The 19,924-nt window shown below is 42.8% G+C and overlaps 1 protein-coding gene across 1 annotated transcript in view; it reads right to left on the minus strand.

Annotated features, from left to right (window-relative positions):
- The window catches only part of LOC128686548 (uncharacterized), a 459,000-nt gene that overhangs the window by 210,926 nt on the left and 228,150 nt on the right, over positions 1-19,924 (minus strand). The window lies entirely within an intron of this gene.

Genomic DNA, 19,924 nt, shown 5'->3' on the forward strand with positions numbered 1-19,924 from the left:
TGAAGCCACTGTGTGGCGAAACGTTTCCTCAATAAAGATACCCAAGAGTTGCACATGTGTCTAATTTATCAACATGTCGGTTCTCTGAACCATTCATCTACAAAGCTTTATCAAGCCATTACAAACAATACATGGACACAGAGGGTATATAAAGGTTCAGAGTGAGGTGTAATACTAGTGAGGTACCATTTCGATGTTCACTAGTGGTAGTAGTAGTAGTGGTAGTGACAAAAGTAATACAATATTGTAGAGCAATTAATTCGTACATGAGTAAAAGGATATAAAAGCTATTACTTGGGTAACATAAAAATAGGTTGGACAAATATAGAGTGGAATGAGGCAGCTTGTTTCAGTGTTCACTCTCTGTGCTTTGTGTAGTATAACAGGAGAGACTATGTGATGGCAGGGTTTACTGTTTTCAGGAGGATTCTTGCTAAGACTTCGGAGATGGTGAAGCTGCCGTTGTTTTGTTTAATTGTATTCGAAACAGCGATCAGTGCTGATTCGAGGCACTTGCGTCTGCGGAAATTAGTTTCTTTGATCACTAATTGGGCGTCTCTGAATTTCATGTGATGATTGGTGGAATTTCGGTGTTGTACACAGGCGTTGTTCAAGTTATCGTTCCTACATGCGTAAATGTGTTCATTGAGGCGGGTGTCGAGGTTTCTGGCTGTTTCACCTACGTAAATCTTGTCACAGCCTCCACAGGGTATAGTGTAAACTCCTGCATTGACTGGTTCGTGGTGCTTGGATTTTGTCCTGGTTATATCCTTTATTGAAGTGCTAGAAACGATGGCGACTCTGGTGTTAGCTTGTGAAAGTACTTTTGAGACGTTCAGTGCAACCTGGCTGTTGGGAAGAATTATAACTTTGCTGGGAGTGGTGTTGATTCGTGGAGAATTTATGATCTGAAGAGCTCTTTTCTTGCAGTCTTTGATGTTCACTTTGGTAGTAGTAGTAGTAGTAGTGGTAGTGACAAAAGTAATACAATATGGTAGAGCAATTAATTCGTACATGAGTAAAAGGATATAAAAGCTATTACTTGGGTAACATAAAAATAGGTTGGACAAATATAGACTGGAAAGAGGCAGCTTGTTTCAGTGTTCACTCTGTGTAATGTGCTTTGTGTAGTATGACAGGAGAGACTATGTGATGGCAGGGTTTACTGTTTTCAGGAGGATTCTTGCTAAGACTTCGGAGATGGTGAAGCTGCCGTTGTTTTGTTTAATTGTATTTGAAACAGCGATCAGTGCTGATTCGAGGCACTTGCGTCTGCGGAAATTAGTTTCTTTGATCACTAATTGGGCGTCTCTGAATTTCATGAGATGATTGGTGGAATTTCGGTGTTGTACACAGGCGATGTTCAAGTTATCGTTCCTTTATGCGTAAATGTTGTGTAAAAATGGTATATAATACCGACAAGATGATATTAAGACACATGTGCAACATCTGGGTATCTTTATTGTAGACGTTTTGCCATCCAGTGGCTTTATCAATACAAATTCTAGGACATAACTGGAAGACAGTAGAACTATGTACAGAAGATGAGGTAATCAGTCCCTCAACCTAGGAGTAGGTGCGAAGAGCACCATAGTCGTGGAGATTCTCCACGACTATGGTGCTCTTCGCACCTACTCCTAGGTTGAGGGACTGATTACCTCATCTTCTGCACATAGTTCTACTGTCTTCCAGTTATGTCCTAGAATTTGTATTGATAAAGCCACTGGATGGCGAAACGTCTACAATAAAGATACCCAGATGTTGCACATGTGTCTTAATATCATCATGCGTAAATGTGTTCATTGAGGCGGGAGTCGAGGTTTCTTGCTGTTTCACCTACGTAAATCTTGTCACAGCCTCCACAGGGTATAGTGTAAACTCCTGCATTGACTGGTTCGTGGTGCTTGGATTTTGTCCTGGTTAGATCCTTTATTGAAGTGCTGGAAGCGATGGCGACTCTGGTGTTAGCTTGTGAAAGTACTTTTGAGACGTTCAGTGCAACCTGGCTGTTGGGAAGAATTATAACTTTGTTGGGAGTGGTGTTGATGCGTGGAGAATTAATGATCTAAAGAGCTCTTTTCTTGCAGTCTTTGATGAAAAAAGAAGGAAAATGTAACTCAGTGAATGTTTGGTGAATGTATGTACATTCCTCGTCAAGAAACTCAGGACTACAAATTCGGTATGCTCTTAGGAAAAACCCGATGATGATGCCTCTTTTGGTCTTGGTATCTTGACTGGAATAGAAGTATGTGAAATCATTTTTATTGGTGGGTTTCCGATAAACTTGAAATCTTAGGTTGTTGTCTACTTTGCGAATGAGGACGTCGAGGAAAGATAGCTTGTCATTGGACTCTTCTTCTAGTGTAAACTGGATCGTCGGTTCAACTGCGTTGAGCCTTGCCTGAAGATCCCGTACATCAAAACGTTTTGGAGTTATTACGAGGACATCGTCCACGTAACGTAACCAAGTGACGCTTGAAGGGATGACGTTGGCGAAGTGTTCGGACTCTAGGTGTTCCATGTATAAGTTGGCTAGGACGGCACTTATGGGGGACCCCATTCCCATGCCGTAGGTTTGTTTGTAGAGCTTGTTATTGAAAGAAAAACAGTTGAAATTAACACAAAGTTCAATCAAGTCAACAAAATCTCCGGGAGGTAGAGGAAGATTAAGGTCCTGATTGACTTTACGTCGTAGAACCTCGATGGCTTTTGTGGTAGGTACTTTTGTAAAGAGGGAAGTCACATCCAAACTGCTTAGTTTCTTGTTACGGATGGAGAGGTTACGGATGCGGTTGAGAAGGTCGCCTGAGTGTTTAACATGAGCAGGGCTGATGGTCCCCAAACATCTTTCCTGCCTTCTGGGGACCATCAGCCCTGCTCATGTTAAACACTCAGGCGACCTTCTCAACCGCATCCGTAACCTCTCCATCCGTAACAAGAAACTAAGCAGTTTGGATGTGACTTCCCTCTTTACAAAAGTACCTACCACAAAACCCTTTGGGTTAAGACATGGCTCAGTTCTACACTCCTCTCTAGCTCTAAACGTCGCATGTCCCTTCCTTCCCGCTCACGCCACCGGAGTCCCAACAGAAGAGTCTGAATTTCTCTTCTCAATATCTGTCCCACGATCGCCTCGCTGCTGGGTTAAGCCCTGGCTCTATTTCTACGACTAAGAACACTCCTTTCCAGCACTGTTCTTCGTCTGTCCCGTCTTCCCCGCTCATCCCATTTGGGATCTTACCTGAACTTTCGTTCGTTCGTATGTATTGTTTGTAATGGCTTGATAAAGCTCCTGGAGAGCGAAACGTTGCCACAATAAAATGTCACATTAGTTGGACTTGTGTCCTTTTACTCAACAACTATATAGTCTGCTATTGTGATGGCCATCGGCTGTTATTTCCTCCCGAACGTTTTTTTTTTTTTTCGTTTTCATTTCTCTAGCCTGTCGCATTTGCCTGAGCGGAGAGTGGGGAGGAATTCAATTGATTATAGAAGAGTCTCAGCTCCTTTACCACTCTCCATCACACAGCTGTTGCTGTTGTTGTTATCAAAATTTACGACGCTCTTAAAAGAAAGTTACGTCGTGCCCCATCTATCTAGCTCATTTCCAGACTGGGCACCTACATCAGCCGACATTATCAACAAGTTACTCTACCAGCAGCCATAATCAGCTCAAGTCTACGCTCCTTCCAGGAGACGTCCTGAAAGGACGTCTATACTATCTATACTAGCCTTTCAGGCTTAATAATAAATATGTACTATCCTGATTATAATAGTCATTATTATTTTATTTATATTCATAGTTTTGTTTTAATGATATAGTATTTACCTTTTTTTGATTATTTTTTACTCGTAGTAATTTTCATAAATATTGGCAAATCCCTTACACTAACATTTATAAAAATATTTGTCCAATCAACCACTTATTTTTGGGGTGAGGTTAAGTGTGCCCTCGAGTTTAGCCTGATAGTGTCACGCTAAGTGGACGGAGGATCAAGTCTTCATTATTCACTACACTGAAGAACCCAAACGAACTCAGCTCTCTGCATTAAAACATAATTCAAAATATCTATGAACTATACGAAATTTTGACCTGCCTCCTCAGGTACTAGTCTATTTCAATTTTTATTTTTCTGCAAAATACTCGACCGACATTTGTATTGCATATTTCATTGGACTTTCATTGTTATTTTCTTCCATTAGGTTACTTAAGGCTTTGAATAATTCTTAATCCTGATGGTCAGATGTATTTAATATCGGAAAGGCGTCAATGAGATTGCATATGTTCCGTTTAATAAGGAGTAACTTGAGTTATAAGAGAATATCGTCAAATGGTTTCTTTCGTAATGAATATACAAGACAGTAGCTGCTGTCTGCGCTCTCTCCAGCTCATTTTCATCCTTCAGGTAATTTGTAGATTAACTTAGCATATTTCTGAGGGTTGACACCTACATCATAGCGTCAATATTGTCATTGTTTTGCTGGACTTAAAGTGAGTTGCTCTGAGGCCTTGTAACAGTGCTGCTCTGTTTACATTTTGTTATATACTTTATGATATTGATAATAACAGCTCGAAGCTCCTCCTCGTCTTGAGTCTTGGCTATCACTTTTCACAAATATTTTTGTTTTTAATGTAGTTATCATATTGGTTTTATAAAGTCCCTCACTCACTCCCCTGTTCAAAACTAGTGACATTTTCCTATTAGTAAGCCAGTCCATGATTCTGATCAGAAATTTCTTTGGTGCATCATACTCCTCTATTTTGACTCTTTTTGGAGATCGAGGTATATAAAAATTCTCCATAGTTATAACTGAACGAAAGTGACGTTAAAACTTGTTTCAGTTACTTTGCATATTTTTTACTTTCAGTTATGTTGCACATATTTTGGGCAACTGATTCCAAATGTAATATCAGTTTTTATTAGTCACGACGTTTCTTCACAAGATGTAGGTCTTTACTGAAAATGTAAGTGTCAAATAGTGTGATAGGAACTAAAATCAGCGCCGTCACCGCTCTAACGCCCTTACTTTATCTTCCCTCCTCGCTGACAGCCCCAACTTCGACGCAGACTCCATCTTTAACTTTCTGTCAGCAACTGCTTTACTATCGAAAAATAAACACATTAGCAGTATAATGTGGTCCTTTATTGACAACGGTTAATTTTTCCATTGTGTCTGTATTTTATAACATTTATTTTCATCTGGTTTACTATACCGACCTTGATTTTACTCTCATTTTTAGCAATCCTTGCAGCCCTTACTGATTCTATCTCTTCATCTTCGCTAGTCTCTCCTGGCTTAGTACATCTTTAGCACATCTTACCCTGCAGCGCTGTATGACCCTGGTGGGTTTAGCGCTTAGTTCTGATTGTAAACAATCAGAACTAAGATATTGTAGAAAAAATATATATTTATTAAAGTTACTCTCTATTAAAGCTATTTGTAAAATTTTCCACCAGTAAATTCCAGACTCTTTTATGACACGTCTGTTGTTTTTTTTTTTATTCAAAACTGACTTTGTTAACCTTTCATTTGTGATTTTTGTGGGATGTCTGCGCAACCTCCTGCAGTAGTCGACCATCATGTCGACTCATTTATGTAAAGTAAAAGGACACAAGTGCAACTAATGTGACATTTATTGTGGCAACGTTTCGCTCTCCAGGAGCTTTATCAAGGCTTGATAAAGCTCCTGGAGAGCGAAACGTTGCCACAATAAATGTCACATTAGTTGCACTTGTGTCCTTTTACTTTACATATTGTCGGTAATTCTACCAACTTTATTACGACTCATTTATCTTGGTGTTGTCTCTCATCACATTTACATTCTGGTGAAACCTTACACCTTGTTCGTCACTCTAAGCTCCCAGATTTTCCTGATAGCAGTCCAAATGATCCTCCAAGAAGTATACTTTGAAGCCCAAATTACATCCTAAACTTTTTTTTGCATTCTGTTAACGATTTCTTTGTAGTTTGCGTTCATGTAGTTACCTAAGAACCTTTTATGACATCTTTGGAGGCAGTCCTTGCATGTTTTCAACAAAGAGAGTTTTCAAAATTCTCATTTTGAAGCAGTTTTCTTACATCCGTTTCGATAACCGACATAATAATTCATGTTAAGCTTAAGAACCTCTGAGTCATTCAATGCAAGACTTGGCTGAGACTTCATCCTCCGTCTACCAACCGCTGGACAGACACGCTTCCTATTTGTACTCACCTTGTTAGCTTGCCATTAGACGGTTCTGTAAACTTCTTGCACAGAATCATAAAACAGTCTCCGTCTCGTGGTATAGCTTTTAAAACATCGCTTCATTAAGCTACTTTTTATAGTTTAGAGGATCGAAATCTTGGATACAAAATCACTTTTTTCGCAACTGTACCTTTGTACATTACTGGAGTAAAAGTAGCAGTCATCACCGGGATTTTTTTGTACCATCGAGATCACTGGAGCACTAATATGACAGTTTCGTACCTTTCGTTCACTGCCTAAGTTGTTCATCACAAACAGAAGAGACTTTATAAGGATCCTATAATTTGTCCTGGTCTCCAGCTTCAGCTTAGAGTAAGCTTAGTAAGCTCGCTTTGCAGTGTAATAACTTTCTGTGGATTGTTAATGATGTTAGGACAGTTAACACCCTCGTGTAGCCATCGTTACAGGAATCACAAGTCTACGCTGAAACAAAGCAAAAACGCAGTGAATACCTGTAACAAAAACACAGTACGTCAGTAGGGGGCAGAGACATGACGTTAGCTACCAACTTTGTTTCCTAACTTGCCCTGTAATCACTTCCCCATCTCTCCCTCACAACCCTGCAACCACTTCTCCTTCTCTCCCTCACAACCCTGTAACCACTTCTCCTTCTCTCCCTCACAACCCTGTAACCCTTCTCCCTCACAACCCTGTAGCTTCTTCTCCCTCTCTCCCTCACAACCCTTTCCTCCCTACATTCATGTTAAGACCTCTTGTACAGTAAGGGATGGTGGCAACACCGTTTTATTGGCTACTGGTCGAAGATCTGTACGTTGTACATATATCTGTGTATTATTTCTGAAATTAGGACATCGATGTAGGCATGTATGTGATTTGAAGAATTTTAAAACATTTTTTTTGGACGGGATTTTTTGGTTTTCGAAAAGCGTGTTGATTTCCACTTATCAGGCATCTTAAATAAAATATTGGGTCATGTCCCTGACTCATGGGATGGTAGTCCACTGCACTAGGCCTAAGTCTTTCTCTCAGTATTAGAATAACAAATTTCCAGCTATTTAATATTTTCTCCTTCCTATATCGATTTGTTAAATGTTACTGTAATGGATATGCAGTTTGTCAAAATTATTTCATAATTATCCCGGAGAGATTTCTACCGGCTTGATTCGTTAACGTTCCACATCGCTGGGTGTTTAAGTTTATCACTGTGATAAATGGTTTAAACTGACAAGTTGAAGATTTAAACCATTTGTCACATCTGTAAGACACTGCAACATCATGGGATCTTGATACAAGGAATTCTTCAATACTTGTCCAACCACTGTGATCCCACCTCCTCTTGTTTCCACTCACCTGACTACAGTATATAAGCCACCTTTACGGCCCTTTGCTGTACTTTCCACAATATTGATGGACTGAACACATCGATTCGAAGATGAGGGACTGATTACCTCAAACTCTTCCTCTCCTTACACTTTTCTACTTTGTATTAGACTGATGAAGCCACTGTGTGGCGAAACGTTTCTTGAATAAAGATTCCCATATGTTGTATAAGTGTCTCAATCTTCAAGCTAATCAATGCTGTTAATTTCGTAAACTAAGCGTATATTTCAGGTCCTGAAATATACGCAACACCTCGGTATCTCTATTGGAGAGAACTATCGACTGCACAGCAAGGATCTTCAATCTAATACAGGAACATAACTAAGACTACTGTGGCGGAGTTAGTGGAAGAAAGGAAAGATCTACAGGAGTTATCAACATGGTCTCAGGCGGGTAGAACCCACTAGTATAAGCAGGTTATTCCTGTAAGGATGGCCAGAGGTTAGCAATAGTTGTAGGAAACACGCCTTCTATCCAATGGGTCTCCAGTAATTTTATCCAGGTGTTCATCAATATTTCTTTACTATGTAACTTAATCTAATGATGATTTCAGGGCCTCTAAATTTAGAAATATTGTAGTTTGGATACTTTCATATGAGGTTAAGTTGCAAACTGAGCTGAACACTAAATGTTAGCCATTTCTTTCCCGTTATTATTTTACCGTTGCTGTTAGTCAAAAGTTTTGTTTTTTATTTGTTACTCTCGCTTTTTTTTAACAGTATTCTGTTTCCAGTCCTTGTTGACCACTTTGTTTTGTCCCTTATCATCTCTGTCTAGTCAGGGTCGACTTAAGGGGCGAGCCAACATGGCACTGGATCAGGGCGCCCAACGAGCTGCGTAAGAATTGTATGGATTTAGACATTCTGCTTCCAAGTGGTGATCAGAAAGGCACTTTCAGCTTTGATTTATACGATGAATTAAAACGTGTGAGGGAGGTTGACTGGATGGATAGCTGATTGATTGGTTAATTGGGTATAAAGACGACCGTCACACAAGCGTCGGTATTAACATTGCACGTCGCTTATTCTTCACTAATCAAGAATACTATAATCTCAATTATATCATACTGGGAATAAGATAAGATTAATTTCGTCTTCGGAAAACTCCAAAATGATACACGCCCCTCCGCCTCCAGGTTACTCCTTCCTATCCCAGCTTACTCAATGTTAACTCCGGCTTACTCTTGCTTACTCCACTTACTCTTGCTTATTCCAGCTTACTCATTCCGACTCTAGATTATTCCTGACAATTTCAGCTTACTCTTACCTGCTTAAGCATATTTCTGTTTACGTCTCTAGCTTACTCCTACAGTTTAATTCTACTTATTACAGTTAATTTCTGCCTACTCCACCTTACTCTTGCCTACTTCAGCTTGCTCCTGGTTATAGCTACTAAAGCTTATTCATTTTTCTGTATACCCGTGATATACCTGTTACCGGTTCCGAGAGACTGCCACTTCCCGCATTAAGACCTGAGGTAAGGCTTCCTACTCGACAAGGATGTTGCTGTTAGCTACCCTCTGTCTACCTACCTACCTAGAGGGTGTTCCTGGGATCAACGCCCCCGCTGCCCGGTCCATGCCCAAGCCTCGCGGTGGATCAGAGCCTGATAACCCAGGCTGATACTGCGGCCGCATGCAATCCAACTTCCACACCACAGCCATGTGGGTGAGGTACAGAGAAGATGATAAAGCTCTTGGGGGAGACAGTGCTCTAGTTTCCTCTTAAACATCTCTAATCAAGGTTCTGCAGTATTTTCTACGTCTGCTGGTAGTATGTTGAATAGTCAATATCTGTGGATGTTTGATATATTAACCTAGTGATGAAGCCACTGTGTGGCGAAACGTTTCCTGAATAAAGATTCCCATATGCTGCATAAGTGTCTCAATCTTCATACATTAACCTTGAATTATGCTCAACGTATCTATTTAACACTTCTCTCATATCTCTCTCTCCAGTAAATTGTTACAGCAATGAGTAAGTTTGGGATTATACCTTCTAGTATGTTCTGAATATACATTATCATGAATCTCTCTCTCTCTCTCTCTCTCTCTCTCTCTCTCTCTCTCTCTCTCTCTCTCTCTCTCTCTCTCTCTCTCTCTCTCTCTCTTTTTTTTACACAGGGTTTGACAAGGTTAAGGATCCCTAGCTTTATTGACAAGCTATTTACAGGTTAAAGATTCCTAACTTTATTGGCAAGCTAAGAGCTGTTACCTACATCAGCTCATTTGAAAGCAATTTTATTGTTAAGAGACATACAAGTAGGGAACAGGATGAAGTTGGAGCCATCTGTGGGCCAGCATTTTTATTTGATCAACTGACTTTATCTCGTTGACATCATTATGCTGTACGAATGTGTTCCATACTCGAGTCATCCTGGGTATGTATGATCTCAGATGGAGTGATGTTCTGGAGAAGGGTACAGCCAGAGTGAAGTTGCCGCTTTCTGCCCGTCTTGTGGCATAAAAGCTTGTTTCACGCTGTCTCTCTCTCTCTCTCTCGCTCTCTCTCTCTCTCAGCTCCAGATTGTGTATATTTAGTACATTCAGGTGTTCCCAGTAGATAAAAACCTTTATTGGCACAATGCATGAAATAAATGATATCTCTCTTGCCCTGAACGAGGCCATCAAGATAACACTGTACCCAGGCCAGAGATCACGAGTCATTTGATAACTAACACCAGTGATAACTGATACCATTTGAATTCGATGGTCTCATTTTGCAGTCATCTCTGAACAGTTGGATTCTATCATCATTAGACACAATGTAATTTTTCCCTGCCCATCGTAAGACTTTCCTTATTTCCTTACGCAATTTTCCTGCGTCTTCTATAGAGGGAATTTTTATGCGTTTTTTTTTTTTTTGGTATTGACCGAAAATGAAGACACAAAGTTGTGGATAATCTTTGTATCTATATCTAAAGTGAGACAGTAATGAGGCCAAAATGGCACACTGTTGTAATATACTTTTTACTCTGTTAACTGACTTTCCCGTTTTTTTAATCTGTTTTCTATTTGAAAATTTACAATTACTTTGCCTACTTTCGCATAAATAAAAAATTATCTCATTTTGTTTTATTTCTCAATGATCACATTTATCTACCCCCATCCCATTCCTGTAAGGTCCAGCTTACTTCAAGATTTGTATTCCTGCTTTCTCCTACCTATCCCAGCCTAAAAAATTAGACACAAGTGCAGTATAATGTGATCCTTTATTGACTACGTTTCGCCCACACAGTGAGCTTTAGTCACAAACAGATCTACCTGAGTAAAGAGTACGTGAGTATGTATGTAACCATGTAATCTCTGCTCAGATCTGTTTGTGACTTTATAAATTCCACTGTGTGGGCGAAACGTAGTCAATAAAGGATTGCAATATACTGTATTTCCGTTTATTTCTCCATCGTGTCGGTATTTTATACAATTTATCCCACTCTCAGATTACTCCAGCCTATCCCAGCTTGCACTAGCCTATCCCAGCTTACTCCAGCCTATCCCAGCTTGCACTAGCCTATCCCAGCTTACTCCAGCTTATCCCAGCTTGCACTAGCCTATCCCAGCTTACTCCAGCTTATCCCAGTTTGCACTAGCCTATCCCAGCTTACTCCACCCTATCCCAGCTTGCACTAGCCTATCCCAGCTTACTCCAGCCTATCCCAGCTTGCACTAGCCTATCCCAGCTTACTCCAGCCTATCCCAGCTTGCACTAGCCTATCCCAGCTTACTCCAGCTTACTCCATCCCACTACGTTAAAAGGATGATGCCTATTTTTGCGCATACGTTACAATAGCATTAAGTCCAACAAATCTTTATTCAGTTCTCTGTTTCTTGTTGTGAATGTTTCTCACTACTGCCCTTGTACATTTCCTGCTCCTCCTTCGTCAGGAAATTGCCGCAGGTCCCACAGTACCTTGTACATTTCCTGCTCCTCCTTCGTCAGGAAATTGCCGTAGGTCTCACAGTACCTTGTACATTTCCTGCTCCTCCTTCGTCAGGAAATTGCCGCAGGTCCCACAGTACCTTGTACATTTCCTGTTCCTCCTTCGTCAGGAAATTGCCGTAGGTCTCACAGTACCTTGTACATTTCCTGCTCCTCCTTCGTCAGGAAATTGCCGCAGGTCTCACAGTACCTTGTACATTTCCTGCTCCTCCTTCGTCAGGAAATTGCCGCAGGTCTCACAGTACCTTGTACATTTCCTGCTCCTCCTTCGTCAGGAAATTGCCGCAGGTCTCACAGTACCTTGTACATTTCCTGCTCCTCCTTCGTCAGGAAATTACCGCAGGTCTCACAGTACCTTGTACATTTCCTGTTCCTCCTTCGTCAGGAAATTACCGCAGGTCTCACAGTACCTTGTACATTTCCTGTTCCTCCTTCGTCAGGAAATTGCCGCAGGTCTCACAGTACCTTGTACATTTCCTGCTCCTCCTTCGTCAGGAAATTGCCGCAGGTCTCACAGTATCTTACAGTATTTTGCAACAGCTAAGTATTCTTCTCCGGCAGCTCACTGCGTTTCTTTCTTCAAGACACTTTGGAGATGTTCAGTGTATCGTTCTTCTTTCTTGAAGACAGTTTTAAGGTGACCATTGTTGTCTTCTAGATGGTGAATATACCTTTTTATTAGAATAAGTTTGAACTGTTCACTGTACTACAGTTCAGCCTTCAACGCACCTTACAGCTGCTCACTGTACAATAGTTCACCCTTCAACGCACCTTAGAGCTGCTCGCCATACAATAGTTCACCCTTCAACGCACCTTAGAGCTGCTCACCATACAAAAGTTCACCCTTCAGCGCACCTTAGAACTGCTCACCGTACAAAAGTTCACCCTTCAACGCACCTTAGAGCTGCTCACCATACAATAGTTCACCCTTCAACGCACCTTAGAGCTGCTCGCTATGCAATAGTTCACCCTTCAACGCACCTTAGAGCAGCTCACTATACAATAGTTCACCCTTTAGCGCACCTTAGAGCTGCTCACCATACAATAGTTCACCCTTCAACGCACCTTAGAGCTACTCGCCATACAATAGTTCACCCTTCAACGCACCTTAGAGCTGCTCACTATACAATAGTTCACCCTTCAACGCGCCTTAGAGCTGCTCACTATACAATAGTTCACCCTTCAACGCACCTTAGAGCTGCTCGCCATACAATAGTTCACCCTTCAACGCACCTTAGAGCTGCTCACTATACAATAGTTCACCCATCAACTCACTTTAGAGCTGCTCGCCATACAATAGTTCACCCTTCAACGCACCTTAGAGCTGCTCACTATACAATAGTTCACCTTTCAACGCACCTTAGAGCTGCTCACTGTACAATAGTTCACCCTTCAACGCACTTTCATACTATTCACTTACTTCAGAACTCTTGCGAGTTCTTCACTTTCTGTCGACACAATATTTATTGCTTGAGTGAGGTGAATGATCAGCAGTGAGAGAGACTAGCTCTTTCCCACAGTGTAGCAGCAGGTCCTCCATCACCACCCCAGCTATGTCCTCCACAACACCAGCTATGTCCTCCACAACACCAGCTATGTCCTCCACCACAACACCAGCTATGTCCTTCCTCACCACCCGAGCTATGTCCTCCATCACCACCCCAGCTATGTCCTCCACAACACCAGCTATGTCCTCCATCACCACCCCAGCTATGTCCTCCACAACACCAGCTATGTCCTCCATCACCACCAAAGCTATGTCCTCCACAACACCAGCTATGTCCTCCATCACCACCCCAGCTATGTCCTCCACAACACCAGCTATGTCCTCCATCACCACCCCAGCTATGTCCTCCATCACCACCCCAGCTATGTCCTCCATCACCACCCCAGCTATGTCCTCCATCACCACCCCAGCTATGTTCTCCATCACCACCCCAGCTATGTCCTCCATCACCACCCCAGCTATGTCCTCCATTACCACCCCAGCTATGTCCTCCATCACCACCCCAGCTATGTCCTCCATCACCACCCCAGCTATGTTCTCCATCACCACCCCAGCTATGTTCTCCATCACCACCCCAGCTATGTCCTCCATTACCACCCCAGCTGTGTCCTCCACCACAACACCAGCTATGTCCTCCATCACCACCCCAGCTATGTCCTCCATCACCCCAGCTATGTCCTCCATCACAACACCAGCTATGTCCTCCATCACCACCCCAGCTATGTCCTCGATCACCACCCTAACTGTGTCCTCCACCACAAGACCAGCTATGTCCTCCATCACCACCCCAGCTATGTCCTCCATCACCACCCCAGTTATGTCCTCCATCACCAGCCAAACTATGTCCTCCATCACCACCCCAGCTATGCCCTCCATCACCACCCCAGCTATGCCCTCCATCACCAGCCAAGCTATGTCCTCCATCACCACCCCAGCTATGTCCTCCATCACCACACCAGCTATGCCCTCCATCACTAGCCAAGCTATTTCCTCCATCACCACCCCAGCTGTCCTCCATCACCACCCTAGCTATGTCCTCCATTACCACCCCAGCTATGTCCTCCATTACCACCCCAGCTATGTCCACCTTCGCCTCCCCTACTAAGACCTCCTTCACCAACCCTGCTAGGTCCTTGTTCACTACACCTGCTAGGTCCTAGTTCACTACACCTGCTAGGTCCTGTTTAACTACACCTTCTAGGTCCTAGTTCACTACACCTGCTAGGTCCTGTTTAACTACACCTGCTAGGTCCTGGTTCACTACACCTGCTAGGTCCTGGTTCACTACTCCTGTTAGGTCCTGATTCACTACACCGCTAGGTCCTGTTTAACTACACCTGCAAGGTCCTTGTTCACTACACCTGCTATATCCTGGTTCACTGCACCTGCTAGGTCCTGGTTCACTACACCTGCTAGGTCCTGGTTCACTACACCTGCTAGGTCCTGTTTAACTACACCTGCTAGGTCCTGTTTAACTACACCTGCTAGGTCCTGTTTAACTACACCTGCTAGGTCCTGTTTAACTACACCTGCTAGGTCCTGGTTCACTCCTCCTGTTAGGTCGTGGTTCACTACTCCTGCTAGGTCCTGGTTCACTACACCTGTTAGGTCCTGGTTCACTACTCCTGCTAGATCCTGGTTCACTACACCTGCTAGGCCCTGGTTCATTACTCCTACAAGATCTTGGTTCACTACTCCTGCTACGTCTTGGTCCACTGTAGCTGGTAGGTCCTGGTTCACTACTACTGCTAGATCCTGGTTCACTGCACCTAGTAGGTCCTGGTTCACTACACCTGCTAGGTCGTGGTTCACTGCACCTGGTAGGTCCTGGTTCACTACACCTGCTAGGTCCTGGTCCACTTCCCTGGCTCAGACAGTGATCCTGATAGATAGCAAGCTCGGCGCCGAATCTGTTACAAGCTAGGGCCACGGTTCGAGTCCTCGTCCAATCTTATGACTATTCATTAACAGTCGTTCTGTACGACTGATTTCAGGTTCATAGACTATATAGCATTGAGGTGGATGAGACTAGATATACTATGATGGCTTCTGAGGCTTTGGGAAGGATATCATAAATCTCCAAGAGCATATAAAACAATTTTTAGTGTGTCACGGAAGGTCTGGTGTGGCTGTCACCAATAACTCTTCTGATGCTGGTCAGCAAGGCGGTGCTGCTGATCGTAGGGAAGATCACAATCTCAAGAAGTATGAGGAATTGGCCAACCAGCACCACTTCCTGTCTATAGGGGAAACATGCCACGAATTTTCCCTAAGAGCAGGGTTCCTGGCTCATGGAAACTACCAGAGACCTGAGGCTGCCACTTTTCTCTTCCAGAGCTTCATTGTGGTGATGCAGAGAAGGAATGTCTGCTGCATCACAAGTTCCAGTCCAGCTTCTGAGGATCTCGACGAGCGCGACAATTTGAATCATGAGTTTTCAACATATTTTGCATTTCTACATGTATGTAAATTCTCAATTAACTGAACTCTTTAAAATGTAAACATTTGTTCCATGATTTATTTAAATGAAAGTTTAAGTTGGCAGGGGAGAAAAAAAACAGCTTTGAGGAGAAAGCTCTGAATTTTTTCCTCAACCAAGTTTATTCTCTTGTCCGAGGACGAGGGTCCTCGTAGCACTTGAGATGGATTTTATATATAAATATAAATATATATATATATATATATATATATATATATATATATATATATATATATATATATATATATATATATATATATTTATTATTGCAGCCAGTTGGAAAGAAGTGATTAAAATACTAAGAAGCCACATGTGTTGAGATACAGCATCTCAAGGCCCTTCAGCTGGGCATCAGCACCTTTACTGAGCAAGTCTGTCGATGGAATGAAATAACTGAGTCAGCAGAGTGATTTGGAGAAATTAGTGAATTCTAACACCACAAAGAGAGTTTCCAGATGCTACCCTTGCCTGTGGCAGTCACTCGGGCGTTGTAAGAGCAATTCTGACCTTCTATTTATATTTAAATCTCTCCTGGTAACTGTCCGAGTGCCCTTCCTAGACCGGGTGTAGTGTTGGACACGCCTGTGGTCCCTCACACTAACTTTAACTCGGAGTCTTTCAGTGGAATTTGTCATTTTTCTTGCAGTGCAAACTCTTGATGACAGTGTGAAGGATTCTGAGTTGGTACATCTTACCCTCAGTGACTTGTTTTGTGTTTTAATAACTCGTTAGTAATTGTGAATGTTATGTGGTGTGTGTGTGTGTGTGTGTGTGTGTGTGTGTGTGTGTGGTTGTGGCTGTGTATGTGATTGTGGTTGTGTATGTGGTTGTGTGTGGTTCTGGCTGTGGTTGTGTGTGTGTGTGTGTGTGTGTGTGTGTACTCACCTATTTGTACTCACCTATTTGTGGTTGCAGGGGTCGAGTCCTAGCTCCTGGCCCCGCCTCTTCACCGGTTGCTACTAGACCCTCTCTCTCCCCGCTCCATGAGCTTTATCAAACCTCGTCTTAAAACTGTGTATGGTTCCTGCCTCCACTACGTCATTTTCTAGGCTATTCCACTGCCTTACAACTCTATGACTGAAGAAATACTTCCTACTATCTCTCTGACTCATTTGTGTCTTCAACTTCCAATTGTGGCCTCTTGTTTCTGTGTCCCCTCCCTGGAACATCCTGTCCTTGTCCACCTTGTCTATTCCACGCAGTATTTTATATGTCGTTATCATGTCTCCCCTGACCCTCCTGTCCTCCAGTGTCGTCAGGCCGATTTCCCTTAATCTTTCTTCATAGGACATTCCCCTTAGCTCTGGAACTAACCTTGTTGCAAACCTTTGTACTTTCTCTAGTTTCTTGACGTGCTTTATCAAGTGCGGGTTCCAAACAGGTGCTGCATACTCCAGTATGGGCCTGACATACACGGTGTACAGTGTCTTGAATGATTCCTTACTAAGGTGTCGGAATGCTGTTCTCAGGTTTGCCAGGCGCCCATATGCTGCAGCAGTTATCTGATTGATGTGTGCTTCCGGAGACATGCTCGGTGTTATACTCACCCCAAGATCTTTCTCCTTGAGTGAGGTTTGCAGTCTTTGGCCACCTAGCCTATACTCTGTCTGTGGTCTTCTGTGCCCTTCCCCTATCTTCATGACTTTGCATTTGGCAGGATTAAATTCGAGAAGCCATTTGCTGGACCAGGTGTCCAGTCTGTCCAGGTCTCTTTGAAGTCCTGCCTGGTCCTCATCAGATTTAATTCTCCTCATTAACTTCACATCATCTGCAAACAGGGACACTTCTGAGTCTAACCCTTCCGTCATGTCGTTCACATATACCAAAAATAGCACTGGTCCTAGGACCGACCCCTGTGGGACCCCGCTCGTCACAGGTGCCCACTGTGATACATCATTACGTACCATGACTCGATGTTGCCTCCCTGTCAGGTATTCTCTGATCCATTGCAGTGCCCTTCCTGTTATATGCGCCTGATGCTCTAGCTTCTGCACTAATCTCTTGTGAGGAACTGTGTCAAAGGCCTTCTTGCAGTCCAAGAAGATGCAATCAACCCACCCCTCTCTCTCTTGTCTTACTTCTGTTATTTTATCATAAAACTCCAGAAGGTTTGTGACACAGGATTTGCCTTCCGTGAATCCGTGCTGGTTGGCATTTATACTCCTGTTCCGTTCCAGGTGCTCCACCACTCTCCTCCTGATAATCTTCTCCATAATTTTGCATACTATACACGTCAATGACACAGGTCTATAGTTTAGTGCCTCTTTTCTGTCTCCTTTTTTGAAAATGGGAACTACATTTGCTGTCTTCCATACCTCAGGTAGTTGCCCAGTTTCCAGGGATGTGTTGAAGATTGTGGTAAGTGGTACGCACAACATATCTGCTCCCTCTCTAAGGACCCATGGAGAGATGTTGTCCGGTCCCATTGCCTTTGAGGTATCGATGTCCCTTAGCAGTTTCTTCACCTCCTCCTCATCTGTATGTATGTCGTCCAACACTTGTTGGTGTATTCCTTGTTGGTGTCCCCATCTGGTCTGTCCCCCCAGAGTCCTTCCTGTCTCTACTGTAAATACTTCCTTAAATCTCGTGTTGAGCTCCTCACATACCTCTTGATCGTTTCTTGTGAGTTCCCCACCTTCTTTCCTCAGCCTTATCACCTGGTCCTTGACTGTTGTCTTCTTCCTAATGTGGCTATACAGCAGTTTCGGGTCAGATTTGACTTTCGATGCTATGTCGTTTTCATACTGTCTCTGGGCCTCCCTCCTTATCTGCGCATACTCGTTTCTGGCTCTTCTACTAATCTCCTTGTTTTCCTGGGTCCTATGCCTCCTGTACCTTTTCCATTCTCTGTTGCACTTAGCTTTTGCCTCCCTACACCTTCGGGTAAACCAAGGACTCGTCTTGGTCTTCCTATTATTTCTGTTTCCCTTGGGAACAAAACTTTCCTCTGCCTCCTTGCACTTTGTTGCCACATATTCCATCATCTCGTTTACTGATTTTCCTACCATTTCTCTGTCCCACTGAACCTCCTGCAGGAAGTTTCTCATACCTGTGTAGTCCCCCCTTTTATAGTTTGGCCTGTCCCCTTCAGTTCCTGTTACCTTCTCCACTTGTTACTCTACTATATAGTCAAAACTCAGAACCACATGATCGCTAGCTCCAAGGGGCCTCTCGTAAGTGATGTCCTCGATGTCTGAACTGCTCAGGGTGAACACAAGATCCAGTCTTGCTGGCTCATCCTCCCCTCTCTCTCTGGTTGTGTCCCTGACATGTTGATGCATGAGGTTTTCAAGTACCACATCCATCATCTTTGCTCTCCATGTTTCGGGACCCCCATGTGGCTCCAGGTTTTCCCAGTCGATCTCCCTGTGGTTGAAATCGCCCATTACCAGTAACTTTGCTCTGCTCGAGTGAGCTCTTCTTGCCACCTCAGCCAGTGTGTCCACCATCACCCTGTTGTTTTCTTCGTACTCCTCTCTTGGCCTCCTGCAGTTCTGTGGTGGGTTATACATCACTCCAATGACTACTTTATGTTCTCCGGACTGAATTGTACCTACAATGTAGTCTCTTTCTCCAATCATGTCCATGCCTTCCATTTCCTCAAATCCCCATTGGTGTTTTATGAGCAGTGCAACCCCTCCTCCCCCTCTACTCCTTCTATCTTTCCTCAGGATCTGATATCCTGTTGGGAAGATTGTGTCTGTTATTATCTCAGCGAGTTTTGTTTCTGTGACTGCTATGATGTCTGGGGATTTTTCACTGATTCTTTCATTCCACTCCTCATGTTTATTCATTATTCCATCCGCATTTGTGTACCAAACCTTTAGTTTCTTTTCTATCATTGTGGTCATGCAAGTATATTGGGGTTGGGGGAGGGAGAGCCTTTATTACAAAAAAAGTAATTTTTAAATGACGATGGTATTAAGATTTACTCCTTTTGTAATAAAGAGTTCGGGATACATAAATACACACATTAATATAAATTAATCTTTAATATATAAAAATCAACTATCTTTGGTCTAGAGGTATTTGAACTATGATATAATAATAATATGTACATGTTACTATAATAAATTATAATCAGCATTTTACTAAAATATAATTAATAACCCTACACAGGGTACAACTCTTGACACTACTGTCACTATATATATATATCTCTATGCTAAAACAATAAATTATAAATAACATTTTTATAATAATAAATTACAATCAACTGCCTCTCACAACACGAAGTCAGTCACACGACACTGTTCAGTGTACACTACAACCAGGCCATCTTCAGTGTCCCACGACACCCTTTTCATCTCAGTGTTCCACTACGGTCCTGTGCATAACTCAGTGTTCCACTCCATCGTACGTCCCTCAGTGTCACACTACGGTCCTGGCCCAGTTCAGTGTAACACTCCAAC

This window comes from Cherax quadricarinatus, chromosome 12 (assembly GCF_038502225.1).
Source record: "Cherax quadricarinatus isolate ZL_2023a chromosome 12, ASM3850222v1, whole genome shotgun sequence".
Lineage (NCBI taxonomy): Eukaryota > Metazoa > Arthropoda > Malacostraca > Decapoda > Parastacidae > Cherax > Cherax quadricarinatus.